Source organism: Sphaerodactylus townsendi, linkage group LG09, assembly GCF_021028975.2.
Source record: "Sphaerodactylus townsendi isolate TG3544 linkage group LG09, MPM_Stown_v2.3, whole genome shotgun sequence".
NCBI classification, from domain to species: Eukaryota; Metazoa; Chordata; class Lepidosauria; order Squamata; family Sphaerodactylidae; genus Sphaerodactylus; species Sphaerodactylus townsendi.
Window position 1 is genome coordinate 89,379,151 of NC_059433.1, and position 17,418 is coordinate 89,396,568.

The following is a 17,418-nucleotide window of genomic DNA, read 5'->3' on the forward strand; positions in this document are numbered from 1 at the left end:
TGTGGAATCTTCTCAAAAAACCAGTTGGGAACTTTCCTCATTACTTTTTAATTTTTTTCTATTTGCCAAACGTTCTGTCAAAAGATGGAAATTCAAAATGATGGTGGGGAGGAATTTTGCATACTAAATGCACAAGATAAAAAGGAAGGTACCTGGTGGCAGTTTGACAGGTTTCCTTCGCAGAGGACCTCACTGTAGTAGGTTTCTAAAAGTGGCAGGGCTCAAATCTGCCTGGAGGGAGGTGACCAGATGCACCACAGAAGGCTCATGTACCTTTACAAGTTGCATACAAGAGAGAGGGGAAGTGCAATTGTTCTCAAGCTTTGCAGCATCATAATGTGACAACCAACATCAATATCTTTGTGTAGATCTTTATAGTTTGCACAGAGTTTATGCATTATAGCAGTCAGATTATTTGCACTATCCATTTAGCTGATTTGTGGTTTGTTTTGATTTCCACTTATATTTACACCACGAAGTTTGTCTTTTTTGTACTGAAAAAGTCCTTTCTCTGCATCTTCCATCAAGCATAGATGAGCTCTGCCCTCTGTGTTCTCTTTACTCTATGCTGACATTCAGCATTACCCTCCATGCTACATTCAGCATTTGCTCCATGCTGACATTCACCAATAATGGCCAGCGTAAAATTTTTACTAATGTTAATTGCTAGAGTTGTTCATTTTCAGGTCCACCTCCGTTCCCCCAAGGCTCTCAAAAGCTATGTTTCTGAATGGAATTTGGATGTTAATGCAGTTGTTTGTAGTGCATACACATCTAGATACCTACACATCAACAATGGTGGTGGTGGAAAGTGCTGACTGAAATGACCCTGTGGGGTTTTCAAGGCAAGATATGTCTGCAAGTGGTTTGTCTTTGGTCAGCTCTGCATGGGCTGAAAGAATTCTTAGAGAACTGTGACTGGCCCAAGGTCACCCAGCTGGCTTCATGTGGAGGAACAGAGAATCAAACACAGTTTTCCAGATTAAAGTCAGCCAGTCTTTACCACTACACCATCTGGCTCTCAGACTCTGAATGGAGTATGCATGTGAATGCCTCTATCTATGGTGCATACACACATTAATACCTGTGCATCAGCACTAAGACATAGTACAGCCTGCTATTCTCACAGATATATTTCAAATGGTCATGTTTTTCTAATCTATCTTTAACCAAAACAACTAATGCCCAATTTTCTTTTCAACAAATGAAGGACAGATCCTGATGGAACAGATGAACAGAGCAGAGCCTGCAGCAATGAGTAATAATGGAAGCAGAGGTCTTGAACCTCTATGAATGTCTTGCTTGCTGTCTGTGAAATGCTGGAGGGTAAGATAATTCATGTCATATTACTCCCCATTACTATGTATGGGCGTAAAAGTTGGACAATGAAGAAGCTGGCAAGAAAACTATTCACTATCTTGAAATACAGTGTTGGAGGAAGTTTTACAGATATTATCAACAAATAAGTGGATTCTAGATCAAATCAAGCCTGAACTTTCCCTAAAAGTTAAAATGACTGAACTGAGGCTATCATACTCTGGTGATATTCTGAGAAGACAATCGTCATTGGAAAAGGCAATAATGCTAGGAAAAGGAAAAGGCAGCAGGAAAAGAGAAAGACCCAACTTGACTCAGTCAAGGAACCCACGGGCCTCATTCTGCAAGACTTGAACAATATGACGCTTTGAGGGTTATTCATTCATAGAGCCACCACAAGTCAAAAGCAACTTGATGGCACTTACACACATAGGAACACCCATCTTTGACCAAGGTTAATGGACTTGCAGTGCAATCCTAAGCGGAGTTGCACCCTGCTATGCCAATTGAAGTCAAAAGGGTTGTAAGTCAAAAGAATATAAGCCTGGTTAGGAATAAACTGTTAGAGCTCACTTGCAGACAGAAATCTCTTCTCTTTTGACATTATCTCTGAGAAGTTTTACATACCTTTCAGTAGACTGAAGAAGATGGTGAAAGAAACTTAGAAATCCTCTTTTCCGCATAACTGTTAGAAATATAGCAATCCAGTGACTGACAGCACTGAAAACAAATGCTGTTATGTTAAGGCCCTAATGACAACTGGATCAAGTTAATCTCTGTTGAACAGAACCATGACAGATGGATCACAAGAGTGTGGGAGGTTTCACACTATGCAGTTGTGATGCAGTTGCCATCAATGGCACATACAGTTATTATAGTGGTTTTTACACAATATTCTCCACTTCTCCTTGTCTATTGTGATTATTGTCTGTTGCCAAACCCTTCCCTCCCCAGAGACCACCCCCAAATTTTTGAGTATTTCCTCAACCAGAATTGGCAGTGATAGTTCTGTGTGGAAATGCATATGCCATTCAGAATGCTGGATTGAGAAATCAGGCCCTGGGAACTAACTGTGCCACTCTACATAAAGTTCAGCCTTCTAAGACCATTGACTTAGAAGGATATAGTTCTGCTTAGGGTGGTACTACAAGCATGCATATGTTTTTTTATATGTATTGGAGAATATGTATGTGGATGCCAGCTTTCCCTGGCCTACACTGAGTGCAGATGCTTAGATAATATCCAGCACATATCAAAGCCCTGAATTTCAAACTAACTGAAAGTCAATCCATTTTATAGACATTTTTGGTTTAATCTCTGAAATCACATATCTTACTTTCTCTGTGTACATTTTCTCATAACTGAAACTCATGTAATGGCTGGGAAAATGCTACAATGGGCTAATCCTGCAAGCCTGTTAGTCATAAAGTGTTTCAGAATGCTACTCTATGGGCGATTTCGCACTTGAGAATTGACATAGGGTTGACTCATCAGGCTGAAAGAGTCGACCTACATCAATCCCCTCGTAACTTCCCATAGCAGCCGAGGTTGTCCTGCTGGAGCTGAGTTCAGAGGGCGGGATCACCTCGGCGCGTCATTCACTCGTCATGCCTGATTGGCTGCTGCATTCGGGCGGGAATGCGAACGTGCATCCCTTTTTTCAATTTTTTTTAGGTGACAGCTACGTAGCGTTGATGGCGCGAGTCTTCCGTTCTGCGCATGCCCAAAACACTCGTCTGTGATTGGCTGAATGGGCAAATCGACCCGACGAAGATTTCCCACTCCCGTCAGCTTTGCTTGAGTTCAACCTAGCTTCGCCGGTTTACCTCACCTTGGAGGTGGAGTTGAAAATTTAATGGCAGAACGGAGCAGAGCAGGACGAACCCACGTCGGATTCACCGGATGTGGGGAGCACTTGGGTTGAACACAAGTCGAACTTGAGTTCACACGGTGAGTGCGAAATTGCCCTATATGGCCTTCAGCCTGTTACTTCATTTCTATCATGGTACATGAAACCAGACCAAATTCATTGTATGTTATGAACTAGAATATAAAAATGAATTTGTGCTAATTGATGTAACGAGCTCTGAGCAAAAGGCAAAGGTGAAAGTAAGCTGGTATGGGACACTACTTGGTATTCATAAAAATTGGCTGAGCCCCGGACCACAACAACCTTCGGAATGTTATTCCCCAGCTGTAGCAGCTCTGCAAGGGGCCTCTGACACCATTAGGTGACTAGAGATTGTCAGACTAAGTGAGGAGTATGAAGGTGTACCCCAACCCTAAAACAGACTTGGACATGAAAAAGCTACATACATATGCCTTTCTAGCAAATTTTATCCACCCTTTATCCAATAAATTTCCAGTGATGTAATTGGTTCTCCTTTTCCTCATGACATCCTTATAACAACACTGCAAGATATGGCCCAAGGACACCTAATAAGTTTCATGGGCTAGTATTGGAGAAGCAACAGCAGTTGTGGAAAATGTTGCCCCTCCCAACACAAGTGAGAGGAAATGGATGGAAAAACTGTGGCATGTCCTGGTATCATGCCTGTACAGGGGCATCACTTCTGGTACAAACTGGAAGTGATGTCATGGACACTGTAGGATTTGAAAAACTCTAAACCCTAGAGTGGCCAATGATTGTGCTGCTGGTTTTTACTGGACGTAACATCAGCACACTGGCTTGACATTGGCTCCTAGACTCCATACTCCAATTGCTCCTAGGTGGTACCAGTTGCAGCATAAATGAGGGGGTGGGTAGGTGACAGTACTGACAAAACAGTAAGTTACTTTCACCCTCACAAAAGACTATTCACACATGAATGGAATTACATCTCTATGGGTAAATTCAGTTAATTTGGCTTCATAGGCTCAAAAGGAGGCAAACATTTGTAACGAGTGCAAACATCTGGAAAGACATTGCACAAATATGTGATTTTATGAAGCAGCCGCTACTAGTTATGTTTTTTTTGCACACTTACATGTTTGAACAGACAAGGTATTGCTAATAATGGAATGTTTACAACATAGATTTGATAGCTCCATCTTACATCAATACACTAAGTAATTAAATGATTTTTAGAATCATAGAATCATAGAGTTGGAAGAGACCACAAGTGCCATCAAATCCAACCTACTGCCATGCAGGAACACACAATCAAAGCACTCCCGACATATGTGCATCCAGCCTCTGTTTGAAAACCTCCAAAGAAGGAGACTCCATCAGTCTCTTGAAGCAATTAATTCCAGTGACAAACAGCCTGGACAGTCAAAAAGTTATTCCTAATGTTTAGGTGGAATCTTTTTTCCTGCACCTTGAATCTGTTATTCCGTGTCCTAGTCTCTGAGGCAGTAGAAAACAAGCTTGCTCCCTCTTTAACATGACATTCCTTCAAATAGTTAAACATAGCTAACATGTCCCCACTTAACCTTCAGTTCTCTAGACTAAACATCCCCAGTTCTCTTTTCGTAGGGCATGGATTTTACCATTTTGGTTGCCCTCCTCTGGATATGTTCCAGCTTGTCAATATCCTTCTTAAATTGTGGTGCCCAGAACTGAAACAGTACTCTAAGTGAGGCCTGACCAATGCAGAGTAGAGTGGTACAATTACTTCCCTCGATCTAGACACTATATTCTTATTGATGCATCCAAGAATTGCATTGGCTTTCTTGGCTGCCATATCACACTGCTGACTCATGTTCAGTTTGTCATCTACCAAGACTCCCAGATCTGGTTGATTGTTGTGGGTTTTCTGGGCTGCATGGCCGTGGTTTGGTAGATCTTGTTTGTAACATTTCACCTGCATCTGTGGCTGGCATCTTCAGAGGTGTATCACAAAGAGAAGTGTGTTACACACTGTGTCCAGATCCCTTTCATATGTACTGTTGTCAAGCCAGGTGTCACCCATTCCATATCTGTGAATTTCATTTTTTCTGCCCAGGTGTAGAATCTTACATTTCTCTCTTTTCAAATTCATTTTGTTAGTTTTGGCCCAGCTCTTTAATCTGTCCAGATCATTTTGAATCCTGCCCATGTCCTCCAGAGTATTAGCTACCCCTCATAATCTTATATCATCTGCAAATTTGATTAACATGCCCTCTATTTCATTATCCACGTCATTGATAAAAATACTGAATAGCACTAGGCCCAGGACAGAACCCTGTGGCACTCCACTACTTACTTATCTCCAGGATGAAAATGAGCCATTGATGAGCACTCTTTGTGTTTGGCCAGCCAACCAATTACAAATGCATCTAACAATTGCATTGTCTAGTCCACATATTTCCGGCTTACTTGCAAGAATATCATGGGGCACCTTGTCAAAGGCCTTTCTAAATCGAAGTATGCTATGTCCACAGCATTCTCTTCATCTACCAAGTTTGTCACTTTATCAAAAAAAGAGAGATAAGATTAGTCTGGCATGACTTGTTTTTGAGAAACCCAAAATTTTTCAGAGATCATATTATTCCCTTCCAATTGCTTCTTTTTAAAAAAGTGACAGTACATTACAAAGTCAGATTCAGAAGATTAACGGTGAGATTTCCAGTAGCCCAGTTGCTACATTTCAATTAACTGTTCTTTAATTATGGAGACTCATTAATCTCCTAGAGTTATTCTGGTAGGCACCAACTGATATGAGACCTCTGTAACTGAAGTCTTCTTTCCCTTAGGGTGAACAGTACTCATTTAATTTGCCTGAGGGCGTTTGACTGTAAAATTCCAGCCAGATTTAAACAAGGAGATTGAGGGAACGGTGATGAGATCCCAGATCAAGACAGATGTTTCCTCTTTGTGATATACGGGCCTTAATAGTCCCATGAAAACTGTTTTGCATTTTAATATTTTTCATGAAGTTTCTTCAGGTGTGCAACTGAAATCTATTAGATGTGCTTAGTAAAGGAAACAATTCTGGCTTGAAGAAAATCAGGGCCTCTACTGAAGTATGTTCTAAGAGTCACCTGCCATATAGGCTGCACTCTGGGTTTGCTGGGTTTGCATATCAGTAGTTAGGGGCAGGGTTTGCATATCAGTAGTTAGGGGTAGGCTCCCTTTAGTTATTTCTGCCAGTCTTTGGATGTGGACAGTATGCTGATTATTTATGTTACAAAAAGGGAACAAAGTTTGCAGTTGACTGAAAGAATTTTAAGAGCATAGAACAACCCTGCTAGATCAGACCAACAGTCTACCTAGCCTAGCACAGTTTTTCACAATGGCAGGTATGTTTGGGAAGCTCACAAGCATTGCATGAAGGAAACCCCCCCCCCCCCCCCGCTGTAATTCTGCCCAACTGGTATTCAGAAATAGATTGTGTCTGAACATGGTAGTCCCATTTAGCTACCATGCTGACAAGGGAGTGGCCTATAAGGAGTTGTGTGGGAGGGAAAATCTCATTCTCCTGTCCACCCTCACTCTGGCTTCTTTGCTACCTCTGTTGTTGACTCTGCTTCTCCTGGTATATTTGACTTCATCTGGTTCCTGCCTCACCTCATTTTGCTTGTTGCAGCCTCTACCACTGAAGTTTGCCTGCCATTGGGATTCCCCATGGAGGTTTCCTCTGCTTGCAGCTCATCCATTTGCTATTTCACTGAAAAAGTAGGTGAATAAAGTTTGTTTTGTCTAACAATCATGTGCATGTGTCATTTTTCCTTTTTTTGTTTTGAGAGGGATGTCTGTGAAATGGGCATAAATGGGCGCATATTTCAGCTTCTCTAATTGCATTGCCATAGCTTCACAGACATCTCCCTCAAAATAAAACAAAAAGAGGAAAAATGACACTTGCATGGATTCGCTAGGCAAAACAAACTTTATTCATCTACTTTTTACAGTGAAATAGCAAACAGATGAGCTGCAAGCAGAGGAAACCTCCATGGGGAATCTCCATGGGGAATCTGCTGCAGCACACAAAATTGCAGGCGTGAGCAGCAGAAACAAAAATAAGAGGTTTGGGTGAAATAAAGTGTTACTGCATTCTCTCAGCAGGCAGGATTCATCTTCAACCTGGGTTGGGAGAAAAATCACTCATTTTGTGATTTTTGAAAAATCCGGGTTGAGAGGAATATAATGGGCTAATAATATAATTATAATATAATATAATATAATATATAATTATAATATAATTATAATATAATTATAATATAATTTTGGGAAAGAGAGCTGAGTGAATTTCTCCCCCAAAACACTTTTTATAAGGTCCTAAAGATGTTTTATTTGTGCTGTGCGGGATCCACCAATGACAAAACAATCAAAATGACAATGTTTAGTATGCATATGGATCTGCAGACACCTTGTAATAACTCTGGCCGTTTCCGCATGGCCCATTAATGGCACCCTGGGGACGGGATAAACGCCGTCCCCAGGGAGCCATTCGCACAGGTGGCGCTGCTGCAACGCAGCAGCGCTGACCTGACTCCGCTCCCTCTCCCCCAGGGCGGCGTCAAGCCGCCCTGAAAAACAACCCTTTAAAGGGTTGTTTTTCCTTCAACAGCGTGTTCCCGGCGGAGCGGTGCAAACAGCACCGCCGGGAACACACTGTTTCCCTTCCCCGTCCCACTCACCGTGTCCCCGTCGTCGGCCTGCTGGCTGTCAAAGCCCCGCCCACGCTGTCCTCCGACCCCTGGAGGTCGGAGGGCAGCGTGGGCGGGGCTGCGACGGCCAGCAGGCCGACGATGGGGACACGGTGAGTGGGACGGGGAATGGGGAAGAGGCGGCTCCATGTGGAGCTTCCATGCGAACGGCCTCCGCCTCCACGCCGGCGAGAATTCTGCCGGCGTGGAGGCGCCTCCACGGCCGTGCGGAAACGGCCTCTGTCTCTCCAGGAGTCTTTAACGCCCAGGTTGGGAACCATTGCTTTAGGATGCCCAATTGGATATGTCTATTTACATGGCAGCCTGTCTATCAGATATAGGAATGGATTTATCTTCTTTGAACTTATTCAGTCCTCTTGAGAAATCTGGCTATGTTTGTGTCCACCACTACATTTCATGGCAGAGAATGCTACTTACCAAAGACCTCAGTAACTTCTAGGTTTCAGACAGCTATTAGTTGTAATGTTTACTGTGAACACGATCAGTTCAACAAAGCTGATACCACCTCTTCAAATCTGAATGTTACTGGGTCCCATGCAATGGGTGGTGCTGATTTCAGTTAACCACAAGCATCTAGTTTATCTTCAAGGATTACAACCATGGTTGTTTCTTTCTCTTGCTTAGGTTGCAAGGGGTAGTGGGAGTTAATAACTCACATGGTTAGATGTTTTAAGTTTCAGAGTTTGTTTACATACTTTTGTGCAGTCAGGGTTCTTCTTAATAAAGGCAAACAGTTCATGTTGTTATAACAAAGGGACATGACAAGGCATGTATTTCTGGGCCATTAAGACTCTTCTTTTTGGCCTACTGCCTCACAGTACTCCTGGGGCTTTCTCTGATAGCTTTGTAATACAACACACCCTATAGTGCCTTATTGCTTAATTGGACTCCAGACAAATTCAGTTCAACCACATATGTTGTTCTCTTTATTGCTACGACTATGCATTTTTTTATTTTCCTGCATTCTCTGGTGCTTTTGGAGTCATCTGAGTTACACTAAATGTGTCTCTTGAGAGCACAGATTGTGAAGGCAAAGGTTTAAGTGTGCCTCACAGGCATTCCCAAGAAAACTGGAAATATGTTCTAGAAAGTTCACTATAGGAACGAAACTGAGGATCGCAGATTAAATTGCATGAAGGGTGTTGGAAGAAGATGTTAGAATCATCAAGGGATCACTGCATCTGTTTTGAAGGCTGTAATATAGTCACCATTTCCCACTCTGGATTTTTTTCTTCCTCTCTCAAACCAGTTGGACCATTCCAAGTCATTAAGCCACCCAGAATAGGTGGCACTTCATATTCTGAGAGGAATATCCCAAGATCTTTTGCCAATTATGCCACAGTGTGTTTACAGATGGTACACTTCTTATTGGTGTTTCTAAAGACACTTTTGCCCCAAATGGCTGTTTGTATTTGTTATACAGTCATGTTGACCCTGCAGAATTTGGCAAAGCAGTTCAGAAGAACATGGAGACAAAGAAACACACAGGCAAGCAAAGTGGGATTATGATGTCACACTCATTTGAGCTCTAGAAGAAATTCCTTGCTGAATTCATCTTCTAGTGCCATCATCTCCTAAGTCTACAAAAGTGTTCTATTAGTGTCTACACATTATTGAACCCAGTGGATTATGTGAGACCTATTGGGATTGTTAACTGAGCCCCATGGCACAGAGTGGCAAACTGCGGTAATGCAGTCAGAGCTCTCCACATGACAGTTTGATCCTGACGAGTCCCAGGCACTCTTTGGGTGGAATTCAGGAAGAGCCTCCCACATCTGTCTGGCATAGGGCACACAGAATCCGGTGCCCCAGTGCAGCATATTCAGCCCTTCCTCAGTGTCGCACTGAGGTGGCAGAGGGTTACTTGGCTTGGTGCCCTCCTCCCGGACTCTGCCGCGCAATCCCAGCATGGCTTCCACAGCCCTTCCTCAGTGAGAAAGGGCTGTGGAGCCTGCAGATTCGAGGTGGGGGAATCCACTGAAGCCTGAAGCCTCTACCTGCCTCAACTCCAACATCTTAGCATGGCCTCCACAGTCCTTGTGGAGGCTGTGCTGGGATGGCAAAGTCCAGGCAGGGGAATCCTCAGGCTTTGGTGGATTCACTTTCCTGGAATCTGCCACCTCAGCTTGGCCTCTACCGCCCTGCCTCAATGAGCAACTCTCCACTGCTCCTGCACAGGCACTGCAACTCAATGAGAAAGGGCTGTGGAGGCCACACTGGGGTGACAAAGGGTTGCTCAACTTGGTCCCTCTCTTTTGGATTCTGCCATACTGCTCCACATGCCTTCCCACAGATTTTCCTGTGGGTTGCTTGGCTAGGAGCACCTCTGCCTGTCTGCTTTTCTGCCTTTATTCTTGTCTGCAGTGGCGCAGTGGTTAAGAGCAGGTGCATTCTAATCTGGAGGAACTGGGTTTGATTCCCCGCTCCACTGCTTGAGCTGTGGAGTCTTTTCTGGGGAATTTAGATTAGCCTGTGCACTCCCACACATGCCAGCTGGGTGACCTTGGGCTAGTCACAGCTTTTCCGAGCTCTCTCAGCCCCACCCACCTCACAGGGTGTTTGTTGTGAGGGGGGAAGGGCAAGGATATTGTAAGCCCCTTTAAGTCTCCTACAGGAGAGAAAGGGGGATATAAATCCAAACTCCTCCTCCTCCTCTTCTTCCTCTTCTTCCTTCCTCTCCTTCCTTCCTCTCCTTCCTTCCTCTCCTTCCTTCCTTCCTTCCTTCCTTCCTTCCTTCCTTCCCTCCTTCCCTCCCTCCCTCCCTCCCTCCCTCCCTCCCTTCTTTCTTTCTTTCTTTCTTTCTTTCTTTCTTTCTTTCTTTCTTTCTTTCTTTCTTTCTTTCTTTCTTTCTTTCTTTCTTTCTTTCTTTCTTTCTTTCTTTCTTTCTTTCTTTCTCTCTCTTCTTCCCTTTCTTCCATTCTTCCCACAGTGTCTTTCTTCCTTCTTTCCTCTCCATTCTCTCCCTCCCACTTTTTCTCTCCCTCCTTCATGCCCTTTCTTCCAGTCAACAGAAGAACCCCCCCTTGGCACACACACACACACACACACACCCCCGCTGGACTCCGCTGTCCCAGCACAGCCTCCCACAATGGGGCAATGAAGTCGGAGTGGGTTGCCAGTTTTAGTGCTTGCCCTGAGTACCATGTTCTGTAGCTACACTCCTGCTTGTACCTTTACAAGATGAACAGATGGATACGGAAATAGAAAAAGAAGAGAAAAGTATGAGTGTAACTATAAGAAAACAGAGAGAAAGTGAAAAGGATGAGCTAAAAGAACAGAGTAAGGAAGATGAACTCTTAACATCTCAGCAAATTCCCAAGATGGGGAAAAGCAAAGCATTTCAAGTAAGCAAGTACAAGAATACAGAGACTGAGAAAGGTAAGTAGAAGAGTTTGAGGAATGGGAAATGCTCATCCAAGATGAATGTGAACAATCCCATGACACAAGAGAAAGGTGTAGCTCATGAGGAGCCAACTGAGGAGAGAAAGCAAAAAATGTCAGAATGAAAAAAATCAGGTTAAGGAGTTGCACGCTTCTAAGAATGTTACACACTTCTAATTGAAGTTAGTGGATTTAGAAAGATGTAATTCAGCTTGGGACTGCACTGTAAATTGTCTTTAAGGATTATTTGTTTCAAACTGCAGTGCAGATCCAAGTGCACAGGCATATGCCACAGGGCTTTCCATATCCCTACTGAGTATCATGCCCTGATTTGCATAGTTCAGGCCAGTCCTATTTTGTCAGATCTTGGCAGCTAACCAGGGTTGGCCCTGGTTGATACATGAATGGAAGACCTTCAAGAAACTCCAAGGTTGCTACACAGAGGCAGCGAATGGTACCTCCCCCTCTGTTTTTATATTGCCTTGAAAACCCTATGAGGTTGGCACACATTGCTGCAATTTGATGGCACTTTACACACACTTAATGTGATTGATATGACTGATCCCAATGAGAATATGACCATCATCGATAGTGATTAGTCATTTGCAGCAAAGTGCAGCTATAGCTGAACTGATGTCCTTTTCTTCATGATGCATCCTTTTAGTTATATTTTTGGTCTAGCAGTGGTATTTGGTAACTTCACACAGATCTCAATACCAAAAAAAAAGTGTTTTTGTATCTCTATCAGCACCTGCTTTCAAGTGAATGCATTCTTTAAAGCTTTATATTGAATTTTCATTTCTCGTGCTTCCCACTGGGGATGAAAATAGAGACTTTGTGAGTGGACTTTTTTTTTTTAAAAAAAACCCCCTACATTGTTTATGTGTATATTCCTGTATACTTGCAGATTTATTTTATCTTGCCCGCTGAATGCTGTTTGTGAGCCCTGCAAGGATATTTCATTTTATATAATTCAAAGCACAACACATTACCTTCTAAAAGCCTCATTTCCTATTTTAAAAGGTAAAAGGAAAATTTATTACCTTGGGCATACTGACCTGACACCCAGAATGTTAAAATGCTACTGTGGTTCTTCTGACGATTTCTCTCTGTGGCTTTAGGCAAGTCTTATCTCTTATGTTACTTACACATTGCTGGAATGAATCTTAAGCTAGTGTGGAGCCATCAAATAGACCAGTGATGGTGAACCTTTTCGAGACCGAGTGCCCAAATTGCAACCCAAAACACATTTATTTATTGCAAATTAGATGCACCTGAATAACCAGGGTCAGCCATTGCTGCCGTGGTGAGCAACGCAGCAAAATAAGGGGCATGCATGGCCTGGCGGCATGCTGCAGAACCGGGTGCAATGATTGGCTCCCAGCAGAAAAGGCGGGAGGAGCCTGGGTATATTAAGACGCCTTCCCCGGTCCACGCCCTTCCTGGCGGCGAGTACCAGCAAGGCGTGGTCATGTGGTTGGTGTCTCGCGTAAGGCCTGGAAGGAGATGGGTCACGGCCCTCTTAGCTGATTTTCTTTCTTTCTCTGGCTCTCCTCGCTTCTTTCGCTTCAACCTTTTCTTCTTTCCACCGTTTTCTGGGTCGTGACCGGTCTCACAGCCGCCATGGGGCCGAAAAGGGCCAAGAGCAGGGAACCTGCTACAGGAGCGGCGGCGCCATCAGGCAGAGCTCGCGCTCTGCTGAACAAGGTCAGGGCCCAGACCGGCCCTGGGACGTCAGACGACGGCCCCGTTGTTGGGCGAATCGGAGCAGCGGCGAGGGCGGCTGCGGGCGTGGGCTTGTCCCCCTCCGGCAGGGGCAGGCCGGCGGGCATGGCGGGATAGTCTCCTTAGGGGGGCCCTCCCCGCGGTCCCGGGGGGTGCCGGCCCGGCATCTTCCCGGCCCGAACCTGCCGTCGAGACAGGCCCCGATCCCGCCTTGGTCTGCAACCTGGCGGACACCCTTATGCACCTTTCCCAAGTCCTCGGTGGAGCGGCTGGTGAAGCTGGTCCCACATCGGGGGTCGGGGCCCCCGAGCCCACCGCGTCGGCGGCGGCCGGTGTGGCGCGGGAGGGCGCTGCGAGCGGAGCGGCGGAGGAGCTGCACCTTTCGCCACTGGTCAGCGCGTCTACATTGGTGGATGCGTCCGTCGGCCCCTCGGAGCGCGAGGGCAGGAGGAGGAAGCGTTCGTCGGGGCGTTCCCGTTCCTCCAGGCGATCTCCCAGCTCTTCATCATCGGGTGAGTCCACCGAGGACGATGACGCGCAGGCTACCGGGGAATTTTGGGTGCGGGGGGAGAGGGTGCCTGCTCTCCCACCGTGGCTTGCAAAGCGCAGGCGTTTGGGGGGTGGCGAAGCGCCATCTCCTGGCCCGGCCCAAGACGACCGTGGCAACCCGCCCGGGTCCCATCTCCCCAGGAAGCTCCAGGAGCGGGCGCTGGATGGGTATTACGTGGACATCTTTAAGTTCCTGCGGCGGGAGGGGGAGTTGGGCTTGTCGGGTGGGAAGGCCGACAAGAAGCGGAAGGACCCGGCTGCAGCCGAGCGGAATTTCAATAACTGGCTGCAGGGCTTCACTGAATTCCTGGCCCTCATCGGGGCCGCGTATCCCCTGCGGGCTTGGCACCTGGCAGCTCACATGGCACATGTGCTGCGGGCTCGGGCGCTGGCCGGGGAAACTGTGGCCATCGCTTACGACGAGGCCATCCGCAAGAACGCTTCGCACAAGTGCCTTTTCCGTTGGGATCTCATTCACGACCAAACTTGGATGGTTGTGGTCCAGCCCACCATGGGAGGGGCGGCGGAGCTACCTGTCCCAGTAAAACCCGGCAGAGCCTACCCGGGGCGGGCGGGGACAAAGGGGCTGTGCTGGGAATTTAACAGAGGCGCTTGTCAGCGACAAAAATGCAGATTTGAGCACGTTTGCTCCAACTGTTCCGGCAGCCACAGCAGGGTCAGCTGCCCCAAGCCGGCAGGACGCTCCCCCTTTCGGCAGACCCGGTCGCCCGGCGCCGGGCCCTCTCAAAAAGAAGCCGGTGGCCAGGGCGGCGCTCCCACCCCCGCAAAACACTGAGTTGCACGCCCAGCTGCAGTCCTTGGCTCCTACACCCGTTCAGCTGGGGGTGCTGTTGGAGTGGCTGCAGCGTTATCCCGATAGGAGGGCTGTGCGCATGCTGGGGGATGGTTTCTCTTCCGGCTTCCGCATCCCATACCTAGGCCCAAGGAGGGCTTACCAAGCGAGCAACTTAAAATCTGTCCGTGATCTCCTCGGCGTGGTGGCTGACAAGCTTAACAAGGAAATCAGGGCCGGCCGCATTGCTGGCCCTCATAGTCACCCGCCCCTCCCTAACCTCCGGGTCTCCCCCATTGGCGTCGTGCCTAAGAAAGCCCCGGGGGAGTTTCGCTTAATTCAACACCTCTCCCACCCCCGGGGCGATTCCGTGAACCATTTCATTGACCCCGAGGTTTGTTCGGTCCGATATGCCACCCTGGACGAGGCCATCCTCTGAATCAGGCAGGCGGGTCCAGGGGCCTCCCTAGCAAAGTGTGACATTCAGTCCGCCTTCCGGCTCCTGCCCATTTCCCCCCTCGATTTCGAGCTGCTGGGCATTCACTTCCAAGGAAATTGGTACGTGGACAAGGCCATGCCCATGGGCTGCTCCTTCGCTTGTGCCGCTTTTGAGACTTTCAGCACTTTCCTTGAATGGGCTTTCAGGCAGAGGGTGCCCTCCGGGTTGGTGACCCATTACCTTGACGATTTCTTGTTCATTGGCAGGCAGGGCACCAGGGAGTGTGATCTTGCCCTGCAGGCTTTCCAGGCCCTGGCCGCCGAGCTGGGGGTTCCCTTGGCTCCCAACAAGACGGAGGGGCCTTCCACTGCCCTCAGCTACCTGGGTATCCACCTGGACACGGTCCTAGGCACGTCATCACTCCTGGCTGACAAACTTACAGCCCTTTCCACCCTGCTCCAGTCCGTTCTCCTCCTTCGAAAATGCAGGGTGCGCCTGGTGCAGTCCTTACTCGGCCACCTCAATTTCGCTTGCAGGGTGGTGGCCCCAGGTAGGGCTTTCTGCTCCCGGCTGGCGAGGTCCTTGTCGGGCTGCAAGTCCCCTGACCATCACATCAGGGTCTCCCGGGGCATGAAAGAAGACCTGCAGGTCTGGCTATCCTTCATCCGAAGCTTCAACGGCATCTCTCTGTGGCAGTCAGCTTTGGAACCTGGCCTGGAGTTGCAGGTGCACTCTGATGCCTCTGGGGCTTTTGGTTTCGGTGTGTACTTCCGGGGTCAGTGGGCGCAGGGTCTCTGGCCGCCAGAGTGGCACGCGCAGGGCATCACCAGGGATCTCACCTTTCTGGAGCTGTTTCCCATCCTGGTGGCGGTGCACATTTGGTACAACCTCTGGCTTAACAAGAGGGTGCTTTTTTGGTGTGACAACCAGGCAGTGGTACGTGTGGTTAACAGACAGTCGAGCAAATCGGCACGGGTCATGCGCTTAGTTCGCAATTTAGTTCTTACATGCCTCACTTACAATATTTCTTTCAAAGCTGCTTTCGTTCCAGGTTTACAGAATGAGATTGCTGACGCTTTATCTCGCCAGCAGGTGGATCGTTTCCGGCGCCTGGCCCCCGGGGCGGAGCTGTTCCCGGCGACAGTGCCGGCGTCCCTCTGGAGCCTTGGCAACGTGACGTCATCACAGGTGTTTTGAACTCGTTGGCACCGGCCACGTGCAGGCAGTACGACGGAGCCGCGTCGCGACTTCCCTGAGCAGCTGCGACCTCCGGGAGCCCGGTCTCGGTGGCGTGGACACTGGCCTCCTCCTCGAAAGTACCTGGTCCGGCTCCATGGGCAGGGGATGCACCCAGCACATTCAGGGGGTGCACCTGGCGGGCATCGCTTTTTACTGCAGGGTTTCGGGTTTCCCTGACGTGACCAAGGCGTTTGTGGTCCGCCGCCTAGTGGCTGGGTGGCGGCGGGTGGGCACCAGGCAGAGGGACCTCAGGCGCCCAGTCACCAAAGAAGTGTTGAGGGCGGTCACCAGAGTGTTAAGGCAGGTGTGCGCTTCGCGCTATGAGCGCTTGCTTCTGCCGCCACCTTCCACTTGGCACACCACGGGGCCTTCAGGCCGGGTGAACTGGTCGCCCCCACCAGGGATCGACCTTCCAGCACCGCGCTGCAAATGGAACATCTCGTCCTGTCGGGGGACATGGTCTACGCTTGGCTGGCCCATTCAAAAACCGACCAAGAGGGCCGCGGGGCCTGGGTCACCATGCCAGCCCTACCGGGCGACGCCACCTGCCCCCTCCCCCCCTTATTGAGTGGCTACGGCACAGGCCTCGGGTGGGTGGCATGCTCCTGGTGCACGAGGATGGGTCCCCCCTCACCAGGTTCCAGATGCTGGCGGTGTTCAGGGCATGCTTGGCTCGGGCCGGGCTACCGGCCGCCGAGTTCGGCTTGCACTCATTCAGAATGGGGCGGCCACGACTGTGGCACAAGAAGGCAGGGCCCAGGAGGACATCCGCAACTTGGGCAGGTGGCGGTCGGGGGCTTTTCGGGCGTACATCTGCCCACACCTGACCTGTTGATTTCCCTCCTCAGTGCCTCCAGGGTCGCCACAGACTGTCTATCGGCAGGTGTGGGTCGTGGGGCACAGCCTTGTCAACAGAGTCGGGGACTACGCCTGCAATTCCGAATGGGGCCGGCATCTCGGACTCGGGGCGCACGTAAGAATTGCCTGGATGGGGCAGGGGCACATGCTTTGGCATGAGCTAGAGCCCAAGGTCATAGAGTACATTTTTCAACTGGCCACGCCGGACCTCCTGGTCATCCACCTTGGGGAGGAGAACCTCCCTGCCAGGTCGGGCCTTGATCTGCGTTTTGCGGTGGCCGCCACGCTCAGGAGCTTTGCCAGGCATCGGCCTGGCATGACCTTGGTCTGGTCCGAGATGTTGCAGCAGGCCCATTGGAGCGGAGCGGTGGTTCCCTATGCAGTGGACAGGGCCTGCAGGAAAGTAAACAAGGCGGCTGCCAAGGTGGTGCTTTCCCTCGGGGGAGCGGTGGCAGAACATTCCGAAATCACCCGGGACGTTCTGGACCTTTTCCAGCCGGATGGCGTCCGCCTGTCCCAATGGGGC